The sequence below is a fragment of the Corvus cornix genome, chromosome 1A (assembly GCF_000738735.6).
Source record: "Corvus cornix cornix isolate S_Up_H32 chromosome 1A, ASM73873v5, whole genome shotgun sequence".
NCBI classification, from domain to species: domain Eukaryota; kingdom Metazoa; phylum Chordata; class Aves; order Passeriformes; family Corvidae; genus Corvus; species Corvus cornix.
The window spans coordinates 65321126-65346275 of NC_047057.1; the positions used below are offsets into that span (position 1 = coordinate 65321126).

At 39.6% G+C, this 25150-nt stretch overlaps 1 long non-coding RNA gene across 1 annotated transcript in view; it reads right to left on the bottom strand.

Annotated features, from left to right (window-relative positions):
• Positions 1-18281: 18281 nt before the first annotated feature.
• Positions 18282-25150, bottom strand: part of LOC109146136 — a 54378-nt gene continuing 47509 nt past the window's right edge. The window contains exon 5 of the long non-coding RNA XR_005604461.1: positions 18282-18293. This is a non-coding gene — a long non-coding RNA (uncharacterized LOC109146136). The remainder of the gene's footprint in view (positions 18294-25150) is intronic.

A 25150-nucleotide genomic window follows, 5' to 3' on the forward strand; every position in this document is an offset into this window, starting at 1 on the left:
CTGACATGAGAGGCAGGGTCATGTCTTAGAGGGTGTCATAAACCATCAAAGATACCTGAAATGCCCCCAGACTCATTTCTACAGCCTTCCACCAGAGAACTGTGCATGATCCACAGTGTTGTATCAGACAGTGTAACACTTCCCACAGTCCAAGGAGAGGTACCTGAGCATTCCCACCTGAACCTGAACACTGAACCCACTGAACTTTGTGTTTCATGGATCAAGACTGAGACTATCACCTCAACCAACAGACAATGAAATTGTAACAATCAAGTCTTGTCACTGGATTCATGGGTGGTGATATCTTTCCACTATCTACTCTTATCTTTTCTCCCTTCTTTTCCTTATATGTTTTCTTAAGTGGTACCTTTATACTTTTATATTGCTGTATTTCTGTAGATACTAACCAAGCCAGCTACATACTTCCTTTCCATTGCAATCAAATGGTTCTAAAATAAACCTGCTATCTATCTCCCTATCTCTCTCTCTAAAACCACAGTGTCACTTCACTCTGATCCACCCCAAGGGATCTATTAACAAGAACCTCAGTTACCCCACCTTTGTGTGTGGGTCATAACATTTCCCTCATCAAAATTATTTTTATTGTAATCAGTACAAATTAGGCTTCCAAGTCTGCTTGCACACAAAACGTCAAATTGAATTGATCTAAATCTATTTTCTTTGCTTCATAGATTTTTTTTTCTACAATGGATATATACGTATTTGTGTAAATCTGCATTCTAAACCTTACTCTATTATTTTAAAAAATAACTAGTAGTTTTAAAGACAAGGTAAAATAAAATGTAATAAATTATAACAACTTCTTAAATTATAAATAATACATTAAAAAGAAAACCAATACTCAGCTTCCACTGTCAAACCTATCACTTCAAACTGCTCTGCTTCTATAAGGAAATTAAAGTTTTATGCCCCCAGTACTGGGAATCCAATAGGAGCCTGATCCTTTGCACATGAAATGCCTTCCTTTGCCTCAAATCTCAAAGCCAGCTCTGTTCTGGTTCTCTCCTTCCCATTCCATCATTGCACTAAGGATTCCTTTCTGCTTTCCTTGGCCCATTATAACTGATACACGTTTAACTATGCACATACATATCCATAAAATAAATAACATGTTCTTCATTTTTATCCTTTAAAATATGAATTGAATTTTCTTTGGTGACAGTCTGCTCTTTTGTCTGTGCATTACCAGCAAAAGAATAACAATGCTCAATGGATTTCAATCAAGAATTAACAAGAGGAATGAAAAATATTTTATGCAGTTCCTTTTCTTCATATGCACAACTAAACCAAGCGTGTCTTCTCATATTTGTGCAGACAGACACAGTTTTCATACAATCATAAATAATCACTGAGAGTATCAGCACAGTAAAAAGTTAGTGGAGAACAAACACATAAAAAACCTTTCTGGTTTTGTTTATTTATCACTCTTTCACAGCACTTTTTCCTATTGTAAGTCAACCAGTTTGACATTGCTGAAAGAACCCTTGTCCAACAACAGCAGGACAAAAAAAAAGAAGCCTTGGAATTATTTTCTGCAACAAACTAAAAGTAAACCAAAATAGGGCTCAATATTCACATGACATTTGAAATTTCATTTCCCAGATTTTACTGTGGGGAAAAAGGGCAAGCTAAGCACCCCCCTTTGGCTCTCCCATTTTGGTAATTCCTCACTAGTGTGTGTACCTACAAAAGACTTCCTCTGAACTCCAGTTTAATCTCTCCCTTGACTATCCTGGAGACATTCTGTTTAAACACGTTCTCGTTTTCTTCAAGTCATGTTACGCGTTTCTTCCCTGAAGTGCCGTGTGTTGTCCTGAGAGGGTAATACAGGTAACATTTAATACCTAATTGTAAAATAATAGTAGTATTTATCAACCTTGAGTTCCACTGGCACTACTAATTCTCACAACATATACCCACATAACTGAAGCCACAAGCTCTGGGACTCCAAAATCCATTTTTAGGTCCAGCAGCAGGGAAGGAGGAAAGAGAAGTCCCTTTGCATGGAGACCAGTGACTAAACCAAATCTCTGTCCTGGTTCTGACAGCTGCCCTTAGGATTTTCTCTCACTCTCCCTAAAACACAGATTTTGTGCAACCACAAGGAAGCAAGAAAAACAAAGGATCCATAAAACATATCTGAATTTCCCTTACAATGGCAGCTCATTTTCCATTTGTAGTGTTGTACTGAACATTCATTAATTCAACAACAAAACAGTGGATGATCCACAAAGCCTATGGGGAAGTCTTTAATTTCAGTTTCCTTTGTATAGTTGTTGATAAAAATATCCTCAGAGTAGACACTCATTAGACAGAAACAGCTCTGCATCTGGCTACAAGGATGTAGGTGAAATATGTAAACTAAACAATGTAGAAACTAATACATACCACTAATGCAGGTATAACCTTAAAAATCACAGCTTCTCTCTAAAATTCACAGAATTTCAGTTTACAAAAAGATCACCACCTTTGCTAGTGGAATACACCGCTTTCACCTGAAATATCACTGCATTTTCCAGACTCCTGGAATCAAGTGGCTGCTTTGCCACATGCACTCTAACAAACACTGTTTCAGCAAGGGTCACTGGAGGAGCCCTCATGTTAAACAGCTTACTGGAGGTCTGACGCCCAAAAAAAAGACCTAAGAAAGTCTTCCTATAGTTGAACACATATCTGCTTCAAATATTAATATGATGCTCCAGAACAGTACAACATTTATGAACATCTGAAAACATTCTGGCCATGTGGAAACACCATGCCTGCATTCTACACTTCTAAATTTTATTTTGCTTTCAATTTTAATTATCAAAGCAGACAGAAGTTTAAATATTGAAGGATCTAAGCATAATTCATTAAACTTCTAAGTTTATTTATGTAAGCAGAGAAAAACAGGAAACTAAAAACAATTGCAAAATATTTTCAGTAATTGAAATGAAGTAACTGACATCAAGTATGGAAGGGAAATCTGTATTTTGTTTTAATATGCAATTTTAATATAACACCTACTTAGGGTGGCATTTGAGACCTCACATAAATATTTTAACATTCTAAATTGCATCTTTACTGAACTGTACATAATCACATTTATTATTGCAATTTTCACTGAAACAGAAACCTGGTAAACATACATTTAATCTCAGTACCTTAAAGCAGTAACAGAGCTGTACCTTTGCCTGCACTCTATGTCCATCTTCGCTGTGCCCAGGACTATTTCCAAGTGGAAATGACTCCTTAAGCTATAAATGCACAGTAAGATACATAACTGGCTGTATGACTGAAATGGCTTCCGGAAGGAGGAGGCAAAATCTGAACTGTCACCTCCAACTCTGTTTCTCAGCGACACGGAGGCAGACTCCCACAAATAGCTGGAAAGTTATATTAAGAGGTTGTGTGATGTCCTGCCAGAGTCTTTACTAGGCTTCTAGAGTACAAAGGTCATATATTGTTTATTTATAGATAAGGAGGATACTGCACAAACCATGAGGTTTAGGGAAGCTTGTGCTTCTAAGCTAAATAATTCTGTGAAATAATGCAATATACACACACATTTTGAGAAATTAATTAAAAGGTGTACCCTTTAACTAATATACAGTTTTGATTTGAGAAGAAAAGACACGTCTAAATCTTGCTCAGCTGTGGCAGAGTTGACTTACTATCTAAAAGAAATATACAGGAGATTCCTCCTCTTTTAGATAGGCTGAGCAGTGTCATGATGAGGATTCCTCTCACTATGTATTTGTAGAGCATTTAGCGCAGCTGTATCTTTTGTCTCTACACACAAAACTACCTTCTCCTCTGCATTTGATGGTTGGACTCGATGATCCTAGAGGTCTTTTCCAACCAAAACAATTCCAAGATTTGCATAGCAACTGTAGATGTTTTAAGTACAATGCTGTGTGTCCACCTTCGGTTGCAGGGCTTGGTTAAGGTTTGATTCTCACTCCAGTCCTGCCAATCACGCGGTCAAATGACTCCTGCCTTGCCTCTGCTCCCCTGGGAACAGGTAGTGGAGCGCTAATGTTTCCCAGACAGCTGTTGTGTGCCTTAATTATCTCCACAAAGGGAAACAGAATTACTGCAAATTCTCGTCCAAGGACATTAAATGCATGCAGTGTCTGTCAGTAACATCAGCAAATCAATCAGTATTTTGAGTGCATACAAACACAGGCTGTTCCCTAACAAATAAACATTTTTTTTCTCTTTTCAGTTAAAGAAAGGACTAAAGTAGCCCCCAGTCCTGTACTGAACCCTGCTTTACCTCCCACTCCTCACTTATTAACAGGCTGGAAAACAGAAGCATATTGTGCCTCTCTCTCCAGACACTGTTTTTTATTTGAACATTTCTGATTTTCAAACCTGACAGAGCCTTTAATAAGACATAATAGGCAAGCTGAATGTCAGTCCCAAGAGTCAGAAAAACACTCCATTTTAACCTGTCTGAAATGCAGCAAACAGCTTCAAGAAAGAAAATGAACAGAGAGAATTACATCAGTATTCTGTGTTAACACACTTCTACTGTATCAGTCTGAAAGACGGGTGTACGCTTGACATATATGGCCTCTGGAAGATGTATAAAGTCACTGATTTTAGAAGTTTATATTCAGGCTTTTTGCTTAGGCTGCATTTAGTTTGATTATAAACAGTATTTTCCCAATTCAATTCAGAAATTAACTGATTTCTTACCTTATCTGAGAAATACAGCTAATGGGGATGCTCCTAAGGCAGTAAAGCTGGTCATTGCTGGTCACTCCTGTCCCACAGTGCTGAGGTTTATGGTTTCCTGTGATGATGAGCAGGACTATTTTCTTAATCTATTGACCCCCACAGTTTGCTTCCAATTTCTGCTCAACAGCAACACCTGTGGGAAAAATAATTCCGTTTTTTACCGCTTCCAGCATCTTCTTTTGCTACTTTTGGCATGGCTTTTGATGGGTTGCATCTTTCACTGACATCAATGTCCATGGCATTTTCTTCCTACACCTGCTATCCTGCTGCCCTCATTCCTCTCCACCCTAATGATGACTTTTCATTTGTTCTGTTTCCTTCCCCCTTACCCTCTGCCTATGAAGAATACTTATGAAAACCCAGAAAGGTGTTTTGTTTAGACACTGGGTTAAATGTCAGCATCCACATTTATTTCCTGCACTGAAACAGATGTTCCAAACAGCTTCTCTATTTTCTACTGCTAGTGACACCACTGGTGTCAGATTTCCAAGTGAGCACAGCATCAACCTGTTCCTGCTCCAGTTCTTATGATCAGATATTTGGAATAGCTCAGGGCCAATAGAGCTAAGCATTTTTCAAAGTCCAGTCTTCTGTCCTGCAATCTAAATAGGACTTCAGAATTTTTAACAATGTGACCCTAATCTTTCAGTGCCCCATTATGTCATACAAAAAAGAAGGTATTTTGTCTTCTCCCAAGCTTTGTCTTTGCATAAGGAATTTAGTACATGTGTGGATCAAATATGGTATTATACCAGCTTGTCTTGAATTTTAACCTGGAACTCTACTCATTTTGGAATAACACTGTTATGTAATGTAATGTCATGCATTATATTTCTTATATTTTGCCAAAAGAGAAGATTTGATTTTTAAGTTTAAGATTTTTAAGTTTCAGTGGACTAAGATTTGCAAAGTCCATTTGCATTAAGAAACCTTCTTAAAATGAAATCTAGTAAGGAAAAATTCCCACAGACAGCAAGACTCTATGGCGATTTAGTTAAAATCAGTCTCTCAATTGTCATGATTTTGTATGTTTGTTTGGCTGGTCATTTTGTTTTGCAGGAATAATCTTATTAGTCTACAAAACCTGGTGAGCAAATTGTAATTTTAATACTTTTCTCTTTCCACTGTTTTCCATTTGAAGCTCTTACTGTGTTTTTATTTCACAGAAGGTGCTACAAAGGGGAAACCATGTCTGCAGACACAGCAGCTCAGGCAGCTGAAGTTACTGAAGTATTTATTAGCCCATCCTAAGGAGATCTTGTGTCTCAATATGTAACAGAGTGATGATGATCTACGTTCTTCTTATCTTCCATAGATGTCAGGGTTCCTCATGCACCTTTAACCTCTCTCTTCCCATTACTTCTCTCTACCATTCACGCCTTTTATCACTGGCAAGCAGAAACATCCCAGAACACGTTGACGTCAATAAGCTCCTAGTTAGAATCAGGGCTCTACACAAAACAAACACTATCCAACACAGGATAGCAAAGTCAAAAGCCTACGGTGTTTATCCAGCAAACAAAAAAACCCCACTGTAAGCGCTGCAACAGGATCAAATTTTACAGAGAGGTACTTCCAGAGTAACACCCAGACTCCGTAGTCCAGCACAGCTCAGACTGAAATGCGCAGAGCAGTTAAATGCATGCTCAAATGCTTCATCAACTGGAACCCATTGGGGTTTTTCTGCTATTACCAAATATGCCCACGCTTAAAACTGATATGGCTGCTAAGACTTAACTTCTCTTGAAGCACAGACCCTTTAGGCTACTGGTTATTCCACTCACAAGGCAACCCGGTCCTGGATTACTTAACTGTGCTCTACCACACTTACATAATGCCTAAACATCAATTACATTTCAAAAATACAATCTTAAAAATTCTTTTCCAGTTTCACTGTTGGACTCTATAAGGCATCCTTCCACCTCCAACTAGCACGAGGTAGTTTCAAAACAAACAAAAATGAACTGGCTCTTCACAACAGGTGTGTTATGCTGTAGGACTCCTTGCGAGGGAGGCTGCAAGGCTCAGAGGGAGGTCGGGAAAGTTTACAGAACAGAAATCCACTTCAGTTGCTAATGAGAAATAAACTATGCCTGGCTGCATGTTTCTCTGGGGTGGGGGAGCACCAAGAGATCACTTAGCTGAAATACGATCTACAATTTCCTTGTCCTTACACACTTCCTTAGGCATTTGGGTTTGGACAGGGCTGAGGACAGGTGCCAGTCTGAGCAGCTGGAAAGTCCTTCTGCTGCAGGACGAGTCCCAGCACTAAGCTCAGATGTTCCAGCCCTTCCTGAAGGGAGCTCTGACTCCGTGCACACTTCTGTGGAGCAAGTGATCAGCAACAGTTAAACAAAATATACAATATTACACACTGAGGCTTAACCAAATCCTGTTTTAGCCCACTGGCTCAAACCGAGCAAAAAAGTTTCACAGTTTTTAAACTTTACTGTTTTAAGGAAAAACTACCCATTTTTTTCAGTTCCACACAAAACTAAATAGCTCCAAATATAGTTAAAGAATAATAGAGATTTTGTGAATTTTTAATGCAGTTCACCTTTATAGTCCAAATTAAATTTCATACATCCAACCAAATCAAAACTGCTCTACTGATCACCTCAAGTTCTACCAATCCATTACCAAGTTTAATGACTTTTAATTCAATCTCTCCACCTGCACATATGAGTCCTTAGTATTCTTAGCTAAATCACGAAGCAAAAATAATTGAATCTGTGAGAAACACACATTTGCCTCTTCCCCACTCCTATCTATTCGTATCAGAATCAGGTGTAAGAAGAAATTCCACCAGGAAAGTTTTTTTCAAGAGGATGCCAACTGATTCTGCAGATTCAGCTAAAGAACAGACTTCAGTGCATTTCTCCAAACAGATTTTCCTCATCTCTCTGTACAGAATACAGGAACAAAACTAGAAAAGGGGTAGGGGCCATGACTACAGTAACACAAAAACTTCACAGATCTGTACAGGCCCTTGTGAGCAGCCAAGGTCTTACTTTCATCTTTCAGGTGAGAATTTTAAGATACTGAATCTTGAAATGGATTATAATTTTGCCAGCTGAAATTTCACCCAAACACACTTGGCAATCAGTTCCACCAATTATAATTCATACACAGTGCCTTGGCTGCAGCCTAGTATGAAGGATGTAGTTATTTGGAAACATGCTTTCAGTTTCAGGGATGAAAAGCAAATCCTAATGTTTTAAGAAAACTGTTGAATTGTTTAGATTGAAGGTGAAAATTTTGCCTCCTGTCTTTATTCTAAGCAATACAACAGTTTTCTTGAACTGCTGAAAAGTGCCCTGCATTACCAACACTGAAAGCAGGCTGATAGGATTTAACCAGGTGAGATAACCCTTGGAGTGGGTGGTCTCCGTGTACTGTTGCAGGCTCAGGGTCATCCTAAGTGTTGTGTCTTTGTTTTTCTAAGTGTAGGGAGAGAAAAATCTAGCCCCTCTGAGGTTTGGTATCTAACCCATCGTTGTATAATTTTTAACACTGATTTTCCTGTGTCTTAAATCAATCCTCCCAGTATGCACAGGAGGCTACCAGGATGTGTCCTGAGAACCCCCTCCTTTTCCCCTACCAGACTTCTGCCTGATGATCTCATTCTCCACTCATATCTTCTCATCCCACCTGTAGGCCAATAACTCATAAATCTGTCCCTTCTTTCATGGCTTGTCTCACTTCATCTCATCCTGTCTCATGGCTCTTCTTGGGTGTTCTGTTGTCAGTTATGACTCACTATAACTCAGACTTAATTCATATCTGAAACTCTCTTCCCTCTCCGTATTACTTGTCAATAAATGCTACTTAGGTCCAATGAATGCCCTGCCTCCAGAAAAGAAAAATAAAAGGAAAAGAAAAAACCCCAAATCATGTTTTTGGACATTATCAGGGAAACCAAACGTACAGACCACAAGTTCAGGAACTTTAGAAATTAAGGCTGTCCTTAAGTTTTTTTCCCTTCTTAGTGTCATCACTGCATTTATATTTTTACAGCTGACATTCACCAAACCACTCCTCCCTAGTCTTCATTTTGCATCAGGAACTGGTCTAATTAAAATCCACACAGCTCTGGGCTGTGTAGTAGGTGCAAAGCCATGGTTTTGAAACAAAGGCATCCAGACCTCCCCACTAACTAAACAGCACCCGGACATCATGATCACCACTCAGTGCAAACCCAAAGTTCCAAACAAGGAACTGACCCTTCTGCACTGTCTGGAACCATTGCCTTGGTTACCAGACCCAGCAAAAATCACATGCTCTATTAGTTATTTGATACTAATTCTTCCTGTGCTCAATGCAGAGTGTTTTGGAATGAGAAAGACCATGAGAGTTTGAGAGTTTTGCAAAGTTTTATAATTAGGAGAAGTACTAGAAATACTGACTGTGATAAAATATTGATTTCAAGTTTCTCAGGTCCCAAAATGACACAAAATTTGTGAAATGGAAGCACTCCTTCCGCAAAAACAGAACTAAATTAAAATCTGCATCTCTCAAACATAGCAACACTTGTAAGTAGCTTTGTTGTATCTGTAATTTGTTTAGAAAATGGTGTATCAGGATAGTGGTAGAAACATGAAATGTTTGCAAAAAGCATTAAGCACATTTTTTTCCCCAAAGATGGAAAAAAATTTCCTTTCTAAAACAGCTTGTTACTCATAGTTACCCAAATCTTATACAGTCTGAAATTTCTCAGAGGAAAATCTGACTTTTAGAGTTTTGTTATTTTGAGGAATGATCACAATCTGAAATTCAAATTCTATCTTCCCCATAATGATGAGTTTTCAGAACATTAAGGAAGGTCAGTAATTCTCATCTAAAATACTGGATGTTTGCTTTGACCACCACCTTTGGGTACAGAACGAGTCCATAATTTCAGCTTACAAAATGTTCTTAGGTACTATTCCTCCTATCATCAATAAGACTTGTGTAAGGCTTGTTTCTCCTGTCTTTAAGTGGTAACTCTTTTGAAGGAACTGCATAACTGAATGGTAAAACATTTTTTTAATCTCAAGCGTACTTATTTTCAAAAGGATAAAAAGTTTAAATTATTTAGATACAATTAACCTTCTTGCAAGAAAACAGTATCACTCTTCAAAGTTGAATAGAAACTTTTCCTAAATCTACATTAGGAGATTCTGACAGCAGTTTCCTGTTCTTGCAGAGAATACTCTAGTTCTAAAGTGAGACTGAGAATGTTTCTTCTAAAGTGAGACTGAGGATGTTTCTGAAGGCTAATGAGCTGGCTCAAGGCTCTAAAACACTTGGCAAAAAACTAAGAATTTTCACCACTGACTTTACTTATTTGGGATGCCACGGCAAGCAACTACTTGCATTGAGGGCCCAATGTTGGGAAAAAAAAAAAAAAAAAAAAAGACAAAATACTGAAAGGAAAAGTACTAATAATACTACACCATCACTCACTGGTCCCATGTGTTACATCTGCATTATGTGCAGCAAAATCTGGTGCTCTGGGATTTACTATGAATTTTCCATGTAACTTATCTGAGGTTCTCTCAGATGAAGAGAACTGCATGAAGTCCCAGAAGCAGTTTGGTAGCAGAATCTGAAACAGTACATCAACAGTGTCTATGAACACACTGCCAAAACCACGGGAATACACACATAAAAAATACCAACATGAATAAATATCTGCAAGCTGATAGAGTGTGTAGTTCAGGAATTAAAATAATATCCAGAATGACTTTGCTGTTTACTTGCATCTGCTTTTCAGTCACATATGATGTAACATTCAACAAGAGTGATTTTTCACATATCAGTGATATAACCATTAAATATATACCCTTAGGAGGTACCTCTGCTTTTGTGGAATTGTTTAAAATACTTAATTATGAGCAACAGTTAATTATAACAGCTTAATCATTGCAATGAGATAACATAAGACTGCAATGACTGTACAAATAAAATGCTTTCTCTGAATGCACCTTGGTACTGGTGCACTCTGCAAGCACAACTCTTACCTTTACTCCCATTAGCAGCTCATTTGCTTCCCCTAATTAATCAGCTACAAAGCCGTGTATAGCCAACCTCTGCACTTACATCATCATACAAACATGTATGTAATTACTTGCTGCCATTAAGCGGTCACATTGCACATCCATAGTCTGTCTGTCATCACCTGCTCACATGGAGCATGGAAAAGGAATCACACAAGTGTTCTCCTTGCTTCAGAGACATGGAACAACTCAACAGAGCTGTGCTATTTCTCCTGTATGTATTCATAAAACAAAAATCCATTTTCCTATTATCTAGAAAATTACAACATTTCTCTAGATTGTTCTTGCTTTCCAACTAGAAAGTCTCATTTCTGCACTGAGAAGAACTGTAAATGCCTTATTTTCTTTCAGCTGTATCCAGGACATATATACAACCTAAAGCTGCCAAAAATCCTTGAGGCCTGGCAAGTGACACAGGATCTCTGGCACCTATGGGAACCAAAATTAATTTCTTCCTCACTGTCGACCTAGCCCAGGACCTAATTCCTGAGGTCACCAGGAGTGTTACAGTGCCTTAGCCTATCAGCAGAGGAGGGCTGTTCGCTTTGCTCCAGCGGATGTCAGAGAAGGGTCCTTTTCCTCCACCACTTCTCAGATGGCCATTGGTGCTCTGGGCAGAAACAGATGGCAAAATCTGATCTGGCTAACAGATGTGATGGACAGCAGCATCAACATGTTGACCTTGGAGCTGCAACTCTACCTTTCCAAACCTGGCTCCATCTTTAAGTTCCATGGAGGCATTCTGACTAAACAACTTTCATCCTTCACATAATTTTTTATTTACCTCATTTTCTCAGCCACTTTTTGTGAGTTAACAAGAACAAGAACTGCAGAGCACACCACATGTATGCACCAATTACTCTACCATATGAAAGTCCAAATACCTGAACACGTTGCAGATTAGTCTCCAGTGGCTCCTCTTTTTGTGTTCTGAGTTCATTTTGCCAGATTACTGCTTCTTCTTTTTAGCGGCAGCCTGAGACAGATATGCTGGAACAGCAGAAGAAGAAGAAGCCATCTGAGTATGAATTTAGTCAGAAAACACAGAAAAAACACAGCAAAAGTCAAAACATCATCATTACTGTTACCCCCTACAATCTATTTGACTGATAAATGTGACATACCGTGCAGAACAGATAAACAAGCAACAGCAAACAAACCATGTCACTGTTCCTTCAGCAGTTGTTTGGAACCTCCTGAACTGAATTGCCCTCAAGACTACTGGCAGTGCTTGAAGCTTTGCTGGATTTAGTGACTACTTTGCCAACTCTTCTCCTGCTACCCTTCTTCAGTTGAACCAGAAACATGTTTTAGCTGGGGTACAACATCTGCATACACAGACACCTCACTGGCTTAGGCCAACTCACCTGGAGTGTGCACGTTATAGGAAAGCTACAATCCAAACCTAATGAAAACTTTCCATCTCTTGGTTACTCAGGAACTAGGGGCAAATGATTTGTTGCTCGCCAAGGCCAGATCACCTGCCACAAAAACTGGGATAAGCTTGCATTGAATAAAGTGATGCTGTACCAGTTCATACAAGCAGAGAATTTGGGAAAATTGCCCTGTGAAATACCTGTAAATTCATCACAACAAACACCAGAGAATTGTTTTCTCTCGAGGCCAGTAAGAAAATGTCTTCTACCTTTATGGAAGAGTTGGTTCACTGACATTAACATGAAGATTAATCGACATAAGTACACATCTATTGCAACTTCTCGTAGAGCTGGGTGAGAACAGAAATGTTACAGAATGCCCAGAGTATACTTCATTTCTCCTTCTTTGGTATTTTCCTTGATTCTGCTCGTCTTTCAAAACTCCAGGCAGCCCCACCAACCAGACACTGCCACGGGCCATATCAGGCACGAGTCCAAGTCTCCTCTAACCCCTGGTTCTCCAGGTCTCTGCCTCTTCTCACCATTCTGTCCTGATGACTGCACGGCAGATTGATGTGTCACCTCATCACAGGTCAGACAGCAACACAGAGGTCTAATTAAAATCCAAATCCAGTAGCAAAAGATCCACATGCTTCAAACACTTCTGTTTGCTAAGTTTTTGCCTTTGTGAGAACATAAAGCTCTACATACCCATTTCAAACAGGTTCTAAAATGCATCTACTATTCATGTAAAGTACTTTCCATGAAGGTATTCTTTCATTAAATATCACTGAGCTTGGGTCTCTTATGAATATTGATGCAAGCCTGACATTTTCAAAACTTGGCGCAATGTGACTTCAGAAGATACAATCTTCCCTAACACCAATTTCTAAAGATTTTGGGTCCCTCTGAAGGTTGCTGAACCTGATCACCCAAATTACTAATTGTTTTCCAATATTAAGGCAAGGTATATTGTGAAAAATGACAGAGCAGCCACTATTTGGAAGAGATTAAATGATTTACAGATCAGTAACATCCCATGGAGCTCAAAATCATGTCCTTTCCTGGTAGGCCAGTAGCTGCAAGTATATAATCTCCCTAAAGTAAACTATAAGGCTAGAGTGGAAAATGATAGATAAAGTAAACTCTGTGCACTGAGTAACTGCAGGGAGTCTAAAGCTGAGGATCTAATAATTAGTCTTATCTCTATCAAGGTGCAACAAGAATAAGCTGAGAAATGCAAGAATGCCTGACAAGGCCCCAGGCTCTCCACAGCTGCAGAGAAGCCTCATTGTTCTGGAGAATTTTAAGGCCGATCTCACGCGGAGGGAACACGAGACATTTCTTTTTGCTGCCATGCTGCTGATGGGGGTGTCTGGAAGGTACATTTACCCACACATTTCCCTTCACACACAGCCCAGTTCTGGGTTCCCCTTTTCAGGGCTGCTCAGGCACAGTGAGCAGCAGGTGCACAGGGAACAACTCTGGGGTAGCCAAATTTCTGCTGGCCCGTGGAGGGGAAAGCCCAGGGGAAAACACTTTAAAAAAAGAGATGTCTTCCTTGGAGTTCTTCCATTTCAATCTCTGCTTTGCACAAGCAAGTATTTTAGAGTTTGAGATTTACTGGTGATTACTACACATTCAAACAGCAGCTGACATTTCACCTTCCAGATTGAAGGGAACACCCAGGACAAGAAGGTGGTCACTCCTTCCCCATGCTCTGATACACACTCAAACAAAACAGTACTAGGCTGGAGCGCAGTTGCACACTTCTTTCTCTGGACTCTTTCTCTGGATGACTTGCAAGTGCCTGGGTAACAAGTTTATGGGATTCTTCCTCCAAAACCAAGACAGTTTCTCTTGAAATGTGCAAATGATACGGCACCATTTCATTTTACATCTATCTTTACATTTATCTTTCATTTTACATCTGCATGATACTGTGGACTCTCAGCTTTCTCCTGCTCTAACAGAAACTGCATCAGGTGTTGCTTGCAAACTGCCACTGAAAGCAAGTGGAATTTTGTCACTGGCTTCAAGGAGAGCTGTAATGGCTTTTGTGTTAAAGTGTAGCAAATGATATCCGTTTCCTTGGACAGCATAAAATACTGTACTTGGCATACAAAAAACTGTTTGACTAAGAAAAAGGACCCAAAATTTCTTCTTTTAGTGCTTCAAGCCTTTTTAATGCCTATGGCCCTCCAGGCAGCTGCACAACTTTTACAGAGCAGTGGAGGAAGAGAAACTAGAAAAAATGTAGCTGAAATATGAGTAAACGACCTAATCTGCAACACAGATCTGTAGCAAACCTGGTTTCACTGCCAGTGAAGTCCAAGACAAGTTTCATCTTCACAACAAGTAGCAGAACATTTTTATTCAGTATTACAAAGCACGAGCACTTTACAAGTTCATATACTTAAAACATGCTGCCCATAATTAGGTCAAATAATGTTTATGCCACATGATTTTTCTCCCCAAGTTTCCTGAAACTCTCGCAAAGTCCAGAGCCTTCTTTTTGCATTTTCTGAGAGAGACAAAACAGAATAAGAAGTTTGGGTTGCCCTACACCTTCCTTTCTCAAGCAGAAGACAAATGTATCATTCTTACTTCAAGATCAAATTTTATTACCTGGGATATTGTTGTGGCTCTCAAGTCTACTTTAATTCACCCCAATGTCAACTGACAAAGCAAAATCTGACCTTTATTTACACAGCCTGCAAAAAAGTATCCCTAGCAAGCTGAAGCACACAGACAGGAGTAAATACCTTTATCTGTTCTATGGTTTGCACAAACACTCTTTGCAGCCTGCAGTGCCCACGTGGCAATTCTGAAAATTCAACCCCTGCATGGTACCACTGCTATTTGTACTACAATATTTGATATTTGACTGGGGGATGAGATCCACAAAGAATACCATTTAAATAGAAATTTTGACCCATAAAGTCACTATCCTACTCCACAGGTCTGTTCTCTGCCAAATGCAACTGGTCCAAGTCTGTCATCATGTGTCCCATCTGCCTTTCCAGTGACCCCGTACCGGCAACCTCATGCAGGTAAATCCCCGAGGAGCTTGTTCCAGGAAGGGCCTCTAATGCTGCATGTGGAGAGGGCAGATGGGATTTGCAGCAAGCCACAGCTTGATCATCCTGAGAAAATGCCACTCCTTATCCAGCCCCTCTCCTTTAACACATGTATGGGGGGCCCAAAAAGGCCCTAAAGCAGAGGAACAGCCCTGCTTGGCCTCACAGGGGCTTTAGAGGCTGTGAAAAAATGAAATGCTACATGAATGATATCCAAGAGTCATGGGCACAGCCTTTGTTAGTGCTGAATGCAACGATTATGATTTGAAAAAGCCAAACTTTACATTAAGAATCTGACTGAAGGGATTTAAACCTGATTAGAGGGTTTAAACTAGGAGATATTCCTTACAGTAACCCAATCTAGCTCAATGAGACTGTCTGTATCAAATCCATATTGCTATTTTTATTTCCACAGTGGAACTGCACTACCAAACATACTGAATTGAGCTGGCCACAAAGAAAAGTGCTGGCAAAAACGATTCTGAAACAATTTTAGTTACATAAAATGCCTATGCTGCTCTGGTGTTTTCCATCAAGGAACAGTTCACAAGGCTCTGCCTTGAGGGTTACACTTATTATTTACATGTACAGAAACTAGCACTTAGAATGACCTATCCGTATTTTAAATACAGGGGACTGAGGCATGGAAAAAGAATAATGTCCATCCTCTCCTAAGAAACAGTGCAAAAAACTATCCAAGGTAAATACATGATTTGTAAACTATTACACAATGGGCTTTTATTTTCATTTAGACATTTCTTTCCTAATCCTTTTAGGACTAGAGTATCATTGGTCTAATTGAAGACTATGTGCCTTTATTTCCTCCTTCCCCTCAGACCAAGGCCACACCAATCAGCATGTGTTCATCCTGCAAATCAGTCTCTGGGAGCAGCGTGCTTTCCTCAGCAGCAGGATGCTGGCTTCAGCTCCGAGCTCCACTCAGCTGCTCTGCTACTTGCCACTAAAATGCAGCATGTCAATCACTTGCACCGCTCATGAGAATTAGCACAACACAAGTCTAATTAGAAACTAAACACTGTGTTATCTGCAATGATTTGGAGATGGAGTAAGCTGATATGCGTTTTAAGAACCTTTCTTGCTGCACAGTAGTTCATGATAACACCCATCTCACAGCTCATTAGTGAATCAAAATACTATATTGTATAAATACTACTTTGCTCTTTTCCTTTTTTACAGAAGCCCCAGGTCTCAGAAGCCTCCATTACCGAGCACATGTGACTTGGTTATATTGGAACATTGTAGGAAATGGAAAGCAGCCCTGACTGTCCAAAATCAGCAAAATGAAAGCCAGTATACTGTATACTTTGGTCCTCTCTCTAGAGAAGTAGCCCCAACTAGCCTCCAGACATTTTACACTGCAATACCTATTGGCAGAACACAAAGAAACTCTACACTGCATGACGCTGTGCGTGGACTGTCAATCCTTCTGCTCCCTTTAGCTTGCTCTTTCCTGGAGAAAACAGTGTAACCCACTATAAATCCAGACAACAGCAAGCTTCAACCAGGAATCCAAACATGAGCAGGGGGAAACCTGGCAAAGAGCTGAAGCCAGAGATGTAAATGTTTAACAGCAAGAGAAGGACGTGAAGGGATATGCAGCTGTTTCACTGCACAGCTTCTCCAAGGGGGAATTGGAGAGCACAGACGTAGACCACGTTCTCACTTCTAGTTGAGATAAACATTTACAAGCCATTCATTTTAAACAGGAAGGCATAACATTAGGACATGACCTTTATTTCAGTGTGAAGGCAAGCCACCCCAGCTCACTGCACTGCAGACATCCAGGAGAGATCCATAATGTTCCACTGCTCTGTTATTACAGGTGGGCTGGATTTTAGATTCAACGAGGAAGGTGCAATTTTATGGCTCTGTGGAAAAATCTTTAAAATGCTGGTGGGTAGATGTCTAATGATGCCAGACTGGTGCTGCAAAACATCATATGTAGATAAAGCACTGAAGAAAATGTCCGTGTGCCAATGAATGAGCATTTAGGCAAATAATTCTAAACTGTACATGCAGATTTGGTGTCATTACACTACTATTACAGATGCCTACCCTGCTTTTCGTCTTTTAAAAGGGTGCAATTCTGATGCTTTATCATTAGCATTCTAGCTGGAAGCCAATAGAACTTGAAAGATACCAACAAAAGACACTGGAAGATTAATTTAGAGAGAAAATCTGCAGATTTTGAAAAGCCACAATCGACTTGTAGCTTGAAAGACGAAACACACTTCTTTGTATCACATGCCCCTTGCTCCCCGTATGGATATCTGTGTGCAGACAATTTTTTACTGTGGGAAACTATCAGCCATCACTTTGTGTTAATTGGGAAGTACATATTTATAGCAATTTCTTATAAAAATCGAAGTAGGTCAAAGATTGAAAGGTGGCAAGTTCGGGCTTTTGTATCCCAACCCGAGATAGTTTAATAGGTAGATCTCCTGCACAGAGCTGAATGATTTGAAACCTTTGCCAGGGCTATCAGCAAGTTTTCTAGAGTGGCTCTCCAACACTGTCATTTCCAGAATGACGAGTGATTTTTAAACTTTGGCTCACGATCTTTAAAAAAAATTGTAATATCCATACAATCCATGATAGAATCTGGTAATTCTGCAGGGAAAAAAAAATTGTACAAATATATTAAAAGTAAAATTCTTCCCTGTTGTGAAACTGGCTTCTCATCACTAAAAGCCTTAAGTGGACCCTCAGCCTTACCTTACAATTCCTCTCAATCAGGAGGAGACAGAGGAACCCCTCAAGAGGTTTAGTTCAGGCTTAGGAAACAATTCATTCCAACACCAACTGCACAGAACCAAAGCTCTGGAACGTGCACTTCCGAAAGCTTGAGAATATTATTTTTGAAGAAGCACCCGACACAACCACGACTTGGAAATACGAACTGTACCAAACTAGAAAAGGTCTTTTGCATTATTTAATAACCTGGAAAAATGCTAATGCTGTATTTCATTTTTGAAAACTGCAAATACTTTCTAGTGAAAAGCAAGTGTACTATTTCTGGTGAGACAGATATGCTGTGCTTTGTGAGGTTCTAGCATTTTCAGATAGGTCATTGACACAAACGTGATTTTTACTAGAAAGTTTTTTTCTATTCTGGAATACTTTTATTGCCATTTGGTCTTCCTCAAAAATAACATGTGCAAAACAAATATTTCCTGTGACTCTAGGAATTGCTTCAGACACTGAGACTGGGGCTGCAATCCATATCCATAACACACTCCACGGAAATCTCAGATGCAAAAGCATACGTGAACTTGAAAATCAAAACTAGTGCTACTTTCTCATCATATCAAAAGCAAATAATTAGGAACATGTTTTAGAGCACCTGGCTGGCACCCCATTGAAGAATGGGGTACAGATTTTTAACTTCAAACAAATCTGTTTTAAACAACTCTATGCAGGCACAGGAATTACCTGTGAGCTTCTGCTGATTTTCAGTTGCCTTCCAACTGAGAACATGCTAAAAGTGAAATGACCAGGCCTGCCATGTCCTAACTATGAACTTCTGAAGAGAGTATATTTTTATACACAGTCTAGCAAGGAAAAAACAAAAGACAAAAATCCAAATTTAAAGCAATACTTAACTGCTGGGAACCTATTTGTAAGCATTATGTCAGCAATTATATCAGCATTAACTTATTAAAAATTCAGGAAAAACTAACTTGAAAAGAAGGAAAGAAAGACTTTGGGAAACACATAAAACTCACAGGTTTACTTTACTTAATTAAAGAATAGTGCTGGCTGGCATTGCCAAGCTCTGCAGTGGCTCTGGCATGCCTGATTTTGCTGTATAATTCAAATTTTCTTTTTGTTTCATGAGATTTACTGTTCCTGTTTAAAAGGGTTTTTTCCTAAGAGATCCATCTTCTATTTATATGCAGATGAAAATGATCTAAATTGAGATGGTTAGATTCATGAATAGAGCCCAGAGACATTTAAAAAAGGGGGTGCCTCTTTAGTGCAAAAAACTAGTACAGTTCAACTGCAAACCAGTAGGATCTTAGTGCAAGGCGTGTAAAGCTGGATGTTCTTTTCCAGGTTATAAAAATCATGAACTCGTTTTTTCTGAGAATTAATTGCCATAGATCCAGGCCAGTCTGGTCAGGTGAAAAGCAGCACAGGGCAAGACTGAGAAATGAGAATTTCAGTTAAGCCTTAAAACACATTAATAAAGGTATGATCTTTACTAAAAAAATAAATGTTCATATCTATATAATGTATATATGTACAGTTTAGATTGTTCTGTATTTCTGGTAACAACTGTGGTTATTGCACAGAGAACAGTAATTTGTCCAAACCAAACCATAAATAATTAAGGCCAGGATTTTGACATTGGATCTATGTGGGTGGATTTTTGCACCCCTGCGGATTCAATGGCAGGATGAAAGATTAGGAAAGCCAGAAATACACGCAGAATGTGAATATTGCTTAAGTCCATCACCTGGCATTTCCAGTGCAGGGAAGTGTCTGCTTTCACCGCCACCCTCCCATCCATGGGCCTGGGACAGACACTCGCAGAACAGCAAACAATGGCATTCCTGTCCCGCCCTGCCCAGAGCAGCCAATTCCTACCCCATCCACCTCTTCCAGTTACGAGTTAGAGCTAAGCACACACAGAGCTGGTGTGTGGAGTTTCACTTCTCCTGACTATTCTAGTAAGTTTAGCCTAAACCCCTCCTCTCAAGCTATATATCAAGCTTATATTATAGGCTTTTTTTTTTTTTCTTCCTAAAAAATAGTGTTTATTTTTATTTCAGCTGTTCTGAAACTAATCAGAGAAAAACTCCACCCATCGCTGGTGTTTCTGGTGTGGGGCAGGGGCAGATTTGCTGCTCCTGCTGGCAAGTCGTGAACGGCTGTCACACAACAAGTAACTCGATGCTATCAAACACCCTGATTTCCCTTGATACAGGATAACTTGTTGCAGTAACATTTGGGAATCTTGACTTAAATCATCATCAAAATACAGCTCCCATTCACATGGAATAAAAGGGAAAATACTATGGTTGACATTATGGACAGAACTAGCCCAGATGATGTTCCCCAGTTGCCTTAATTTGTGGGAGAAATTCAAAGCTTATCAACAATTCAGCTGATTTCCATGGAAACAGGATTTCAACTTGTGAATCAAAACTGCATGAGGGCCAAAATGCCATATACAAATTATAAAAATATTTTTCCACACTGGGATTCTCAAAATAAGAGTCAAATAGTTAAACAGAATAGAAATAATGAATTCACAAAGGACTCATTTTTCATCATCCACACTATCTTCTTTTGTATAATGCATATCTATCTATATATGCCTACATTTTGAATCTTTCATTAAATGCCCTAAATATCAAAATACTTTCATGGTTTTAAAATCTAGTAACTTAAAAGCAGAAAGTATGTGGAGAAGACACATCAGCATTTAGCTCAGCATCTCACCACAGGCCAGTCACGATCTGGACTTAAAACTTTGCCTAAACTCTGCTTATGGAAACAGTTAAATACATTTTTACTGAGTATCCCAGTGGAAATATTATCAATAGCATTCTCTGCTTCATAATTATCACTTCATCTGAATACCCACAAAAAATGGATGATTATTCCCCTGGAACACATTGGGAATATGTGATTTCTCTAAGCAAACAAGGCTCACTGTTGTACTTTTGTCTTTGCAGTAACTCAGGCTCTTGCAACAAATGCTTGCAGTAACATTTAACATTGGCAGTGACAAAGCTATGTAAGAGCTAGATTATTTTTTATTTTTCAGTATTTCAGTGTAGGAGGTTTTACAGTCCTCTTTCAGTTTACACAATTTTTCATAATCTACAAAACAAACCCAGAACTGCAAATATCCAGTTCAGCCCAAGGATACAGAGCAGCATGTGGTGTTCTGCGTTATACCAAAACTGCTGAATTTTTTAACATCTAACTGTCTAGGAAGAAATTTTCAGATCACATAACTTGGAGAAATTTTAAATTCTCTATAAAGATCATGCAGTGTTAAGGATCTGACACAGCTCAGATTTTACATTAATGAAAATAAGAGGAAAAGTTTAGCAACAACGTTTTTCAGCTCTTAAAATAATGAACAGATTCCCTTCCAAACTGAAGAGTAGCAAACAGGAAGAATTCAACAGCTTTAATTTAAATTACGGGAAGTCCTTCCATTCCATCCTATGACAATTTTATCTGGCACATAGGTGGTGGTTTGTTAATTTGTTCTTTACTTCCAAATATCTTTACTATTTGACCAGATCTCTAAGGTGTTGAATATTTACCCACTAACTTTTCAGTTCTATGCCAAATTTTCTTTTTGAATAAATAGCATGCACTGCAGATATATACTGAAATATAGAAGAATACTTCAGAATTATCTATTTGTTCTGCTGGGGTTTATTTATTCTTTCTACATAACCCTGGGTTTAGGAAACCTTCAAAGCACTCCCAAAATAAAACAGCAACATTACATGGAACTTTTTAAGTCAAGGAATCATGGTTTCCTAAAGATAGCTTCTAATGAAAGTCAGGGGTTTTTTTACACCATCTTTACTGATGCAATTATATTTAATCACTGTTAAGAGTCAAGATTTTTAGCAGCTAGATGAAGTATACTGGATTAGCTTAATAGCCATATCTTTCTCAGACTTTCTAAAACCTGTTTTTCTTTCCATTGAAGCAGAGAGTGAGGGGATTGGAAACTTCCAGTGATTCTTTTGTAGACTAAAGTGGTTTCACTCTGTCTGCTCATATAAGAAGACAACTCTAATTCTCACGGGTCAAGAAAGAGAACAAACAAAAACTACATTCCCTCTCTATATTAGCCAGAAGCACATATTGTCAGAAAGGAAACAGGATAGAAAACATTAGCTGCTGTACCAAAATATACAGGCATAAAATAAAACCTTTCAGGAAATTTGAGACCCAAATCTCTTCAAAGTTTTATGAAAAAGAGAAGCCCATGCATTTAGAGCTAAACTGGATGAATCCATCACTTGACTCAATACCCCAAGGAAAATGTGGCACGTAGTATATTAAGTTAATAAAAAACAAACAAATGTACCGCTAATAAGTCTGAAAATTCAAACCTTAAGTTCCTCATTATAAAAGCCACAAGTGACTTTCTAAGCAGGACTACCCAAACCACTATGCTGTGTCCCCAGGGACAATCAGTTTTCCTTCTCATCTTCTTTGCTGCTTTTGTACTGATGTATAAAAGTTTAGTTGTCTGGGGCTCAACCACTTTCAGGCAGCTTTGAGCAGTCACCAGCCTAGTGATGAGATGACCATACGTGATGAAAGGACAAGGTTAACTCACAGTTTCGGAGTTAGTGTTGGTGTTTCATGTGCCACATGATGAATAACAACATGAGAGGCCCCTATTCTTCTGAAATATAATTGGCTTTTCTTTAGAGAACGGTGTAGAGAAACACAAAAAACCGGGGTAACATTCAGGTCATGCTCAGACAGATTGACTTTCTGGTGCCTCTTTCAAACCTTATCTTCTCCTTCTCCTCTCTCAGAAATGCAAATGGATCACCCCAACTTTCCTTTTGACAGTTGTGCTCTCCATGCAAACATTTGGTGACTAACTAGAGATTGCTAACCCAGAGACACCTAAAGGCTGGCTCTTTGATTCCATTTTCCTTCAGACATGCTGAGCTCCAGAACAGCCTGCTGCTTTGTCCACCTCGCCGATGCCCTGTCACTGCCCCATGGTTTCCTTCTGCATCCCTGCTGAGGAGGGGAGAGCCTGCTCAGCCAGACACAGCCCCACTGCTGAACTAAACCCTTGAGGCTCCCTTCCCACCATCCCCAAATCTTACTTCACTTTTGTGCATTGCTCACAGATTCATCCCTCTCTTCCCTCTCTCCTGGACTCTGCTATGTCCTGCAAAAGTAGCTGTCATTTTGCTCCTTTCCCTGGACAGTTCAGCTGCTCCTGTTCTTTGGTTCATTCCTCTAGAGTTAGATGTTTTTTTCTCAGCAATTCCTCCTGTAAACTGGAATCACATGTCCCACAAATGATCCTGTCTCTAATTAGGAGATCTTTTATGTCTCTAATGTACATGTGCATGCCAGAATTTTCCGCCACACAATGCAAGCATCTATCCTCTTCTCTGCTTCTTGCTTTTGGGATTTAGAGCAAAGTATCCCTCTGCTACCTCCTGTACATTTTCCTCAAATATTTTTCCCAGCTGTTTCAGGGTTTGTGTATTCATTCCTGGCAATTTTATTTCACTCTTTCATTTTGCCTGGTGAAAGCGTAACAAAGCTCTACCTTCATCTTGTCATTTTTATCCCCCTTGTCAGGCTCGTGCACAGATACAGCTCTTCCACATGTGCCTGTATTCTTGGTCTGGCAGTTTTGCATTCTGAGGGGTCTGGTTCCTTGCAGGGGCTTACTCTGCCCATTTCTAGGTGCCGTTAATCAGATTTTTTCTCTCTGTGGGTCTCTCAGCTTGCCTGATGCTAACTGTGTTTCCATGCACACCACGCTACGTAAATAACATGAGGGTTCCGTATTTTTGCAGCAAACTTTAATATGGGTGTTCGGAGAGCTTTAGTACCTATAATAGGTGGATATCTAGTCGGGTACAAAGACAGTAAAATACCCAGTGTTTCAAACTATGCTCCTCTTCCTAAGTTCCAGTTGCGTTGCCACAGTCACTGTGACAGGAGATTGTTCTCATCAGTTAGGCAGACACTTTCAAATCTCCTCACCTCTGTCCTGCCTAAGTAGTGAATTTCTTTTCCTAGACTTCTAACAGCCATGTTTAGGAAAACTACAACATTCTCTAATGGCAAGTTTCCTAAGAAGAAGTGATCATGTCAGTCAGTCCCAACTGCACATAAACATTCTTGCTTGAACCTAACAAATCACCTGGCAGAAAGACTTCTCTCTTCTGCAGTGCACCTCCTTGACTCTGCAGCAGATACAACCTGTCTCTCCATTAAGTCATGCCTCTAAGAGCTTCTAAGCTCCACAAGCTGAAGGGAAGTTACGTTTTAATGAAGTACATAAGCTCTGATAAATAGTCAGAAGCTGTGCTCTGGGAAGATGCTCAACCCCACAGGAGCAGGGCACCCCATGTCCCTTCTGCTGAGAGGGGGCTTGGCAGGTGGGCATTCCTCACTGTCCCAGGCTGAGAAGCTTCACTGAGTCTCCAGCACAGATGCACCTACCTGAGGCATCCTAATGCTCTCTGACCCCACACCCTCAACTCAAGGCTGGAGGAGGCCAGAAAGGATTCCCAGGACAGGCGGTGTGTCCAGGCGGGTCCAGGGGGCTGCCACACCCAAAGAGGCACAGTACCCTCAGGTCTCAGACACAAGTACAACAGGGCTACACTTCAAAGGAGTAAAAACTCATTTAGAGTGCTTTATCAGAGCAAGTGGAAGCCCTGCAAATGAGGATGTCAGAATTCAAATCGTTCTGTGGGGTCACTGTATGCTTCATTTGGCCACAAATACCACCAAGCCACACCACCAAATGATGCTCACATCCAGGAGAGCAAAGTGCTGGGATTCAATCTGCTGCTGCCTCTTTTGGAAGCCTCAGAGCAAATTTCAAGAGTTGAGTTCTAAGATTTGGGACCGGTGCAGGCCTTTCTTTTTGCAAATGCGATTTTAAGGCTCAATTTAATTGTTGCTAAAAATAAGGTAATAGGAGGGTTCCGGTCTTGCACTATAATGAACTGCAGGCTCAATTGTTTGAAGAAGGAAAATTGCATTGATGAGACTGGATCAAAGACAAACAAAAAGATCAGTTATTTCCTCTTGAGGGTAAAAAATTTGGGAGGCTCACGCTTTTTCAAGCAGCCCTTACTGTGGTTTAGAGGCAGAGAGATCTTGTAGTCAGACTTGATTTATTAACAAAACA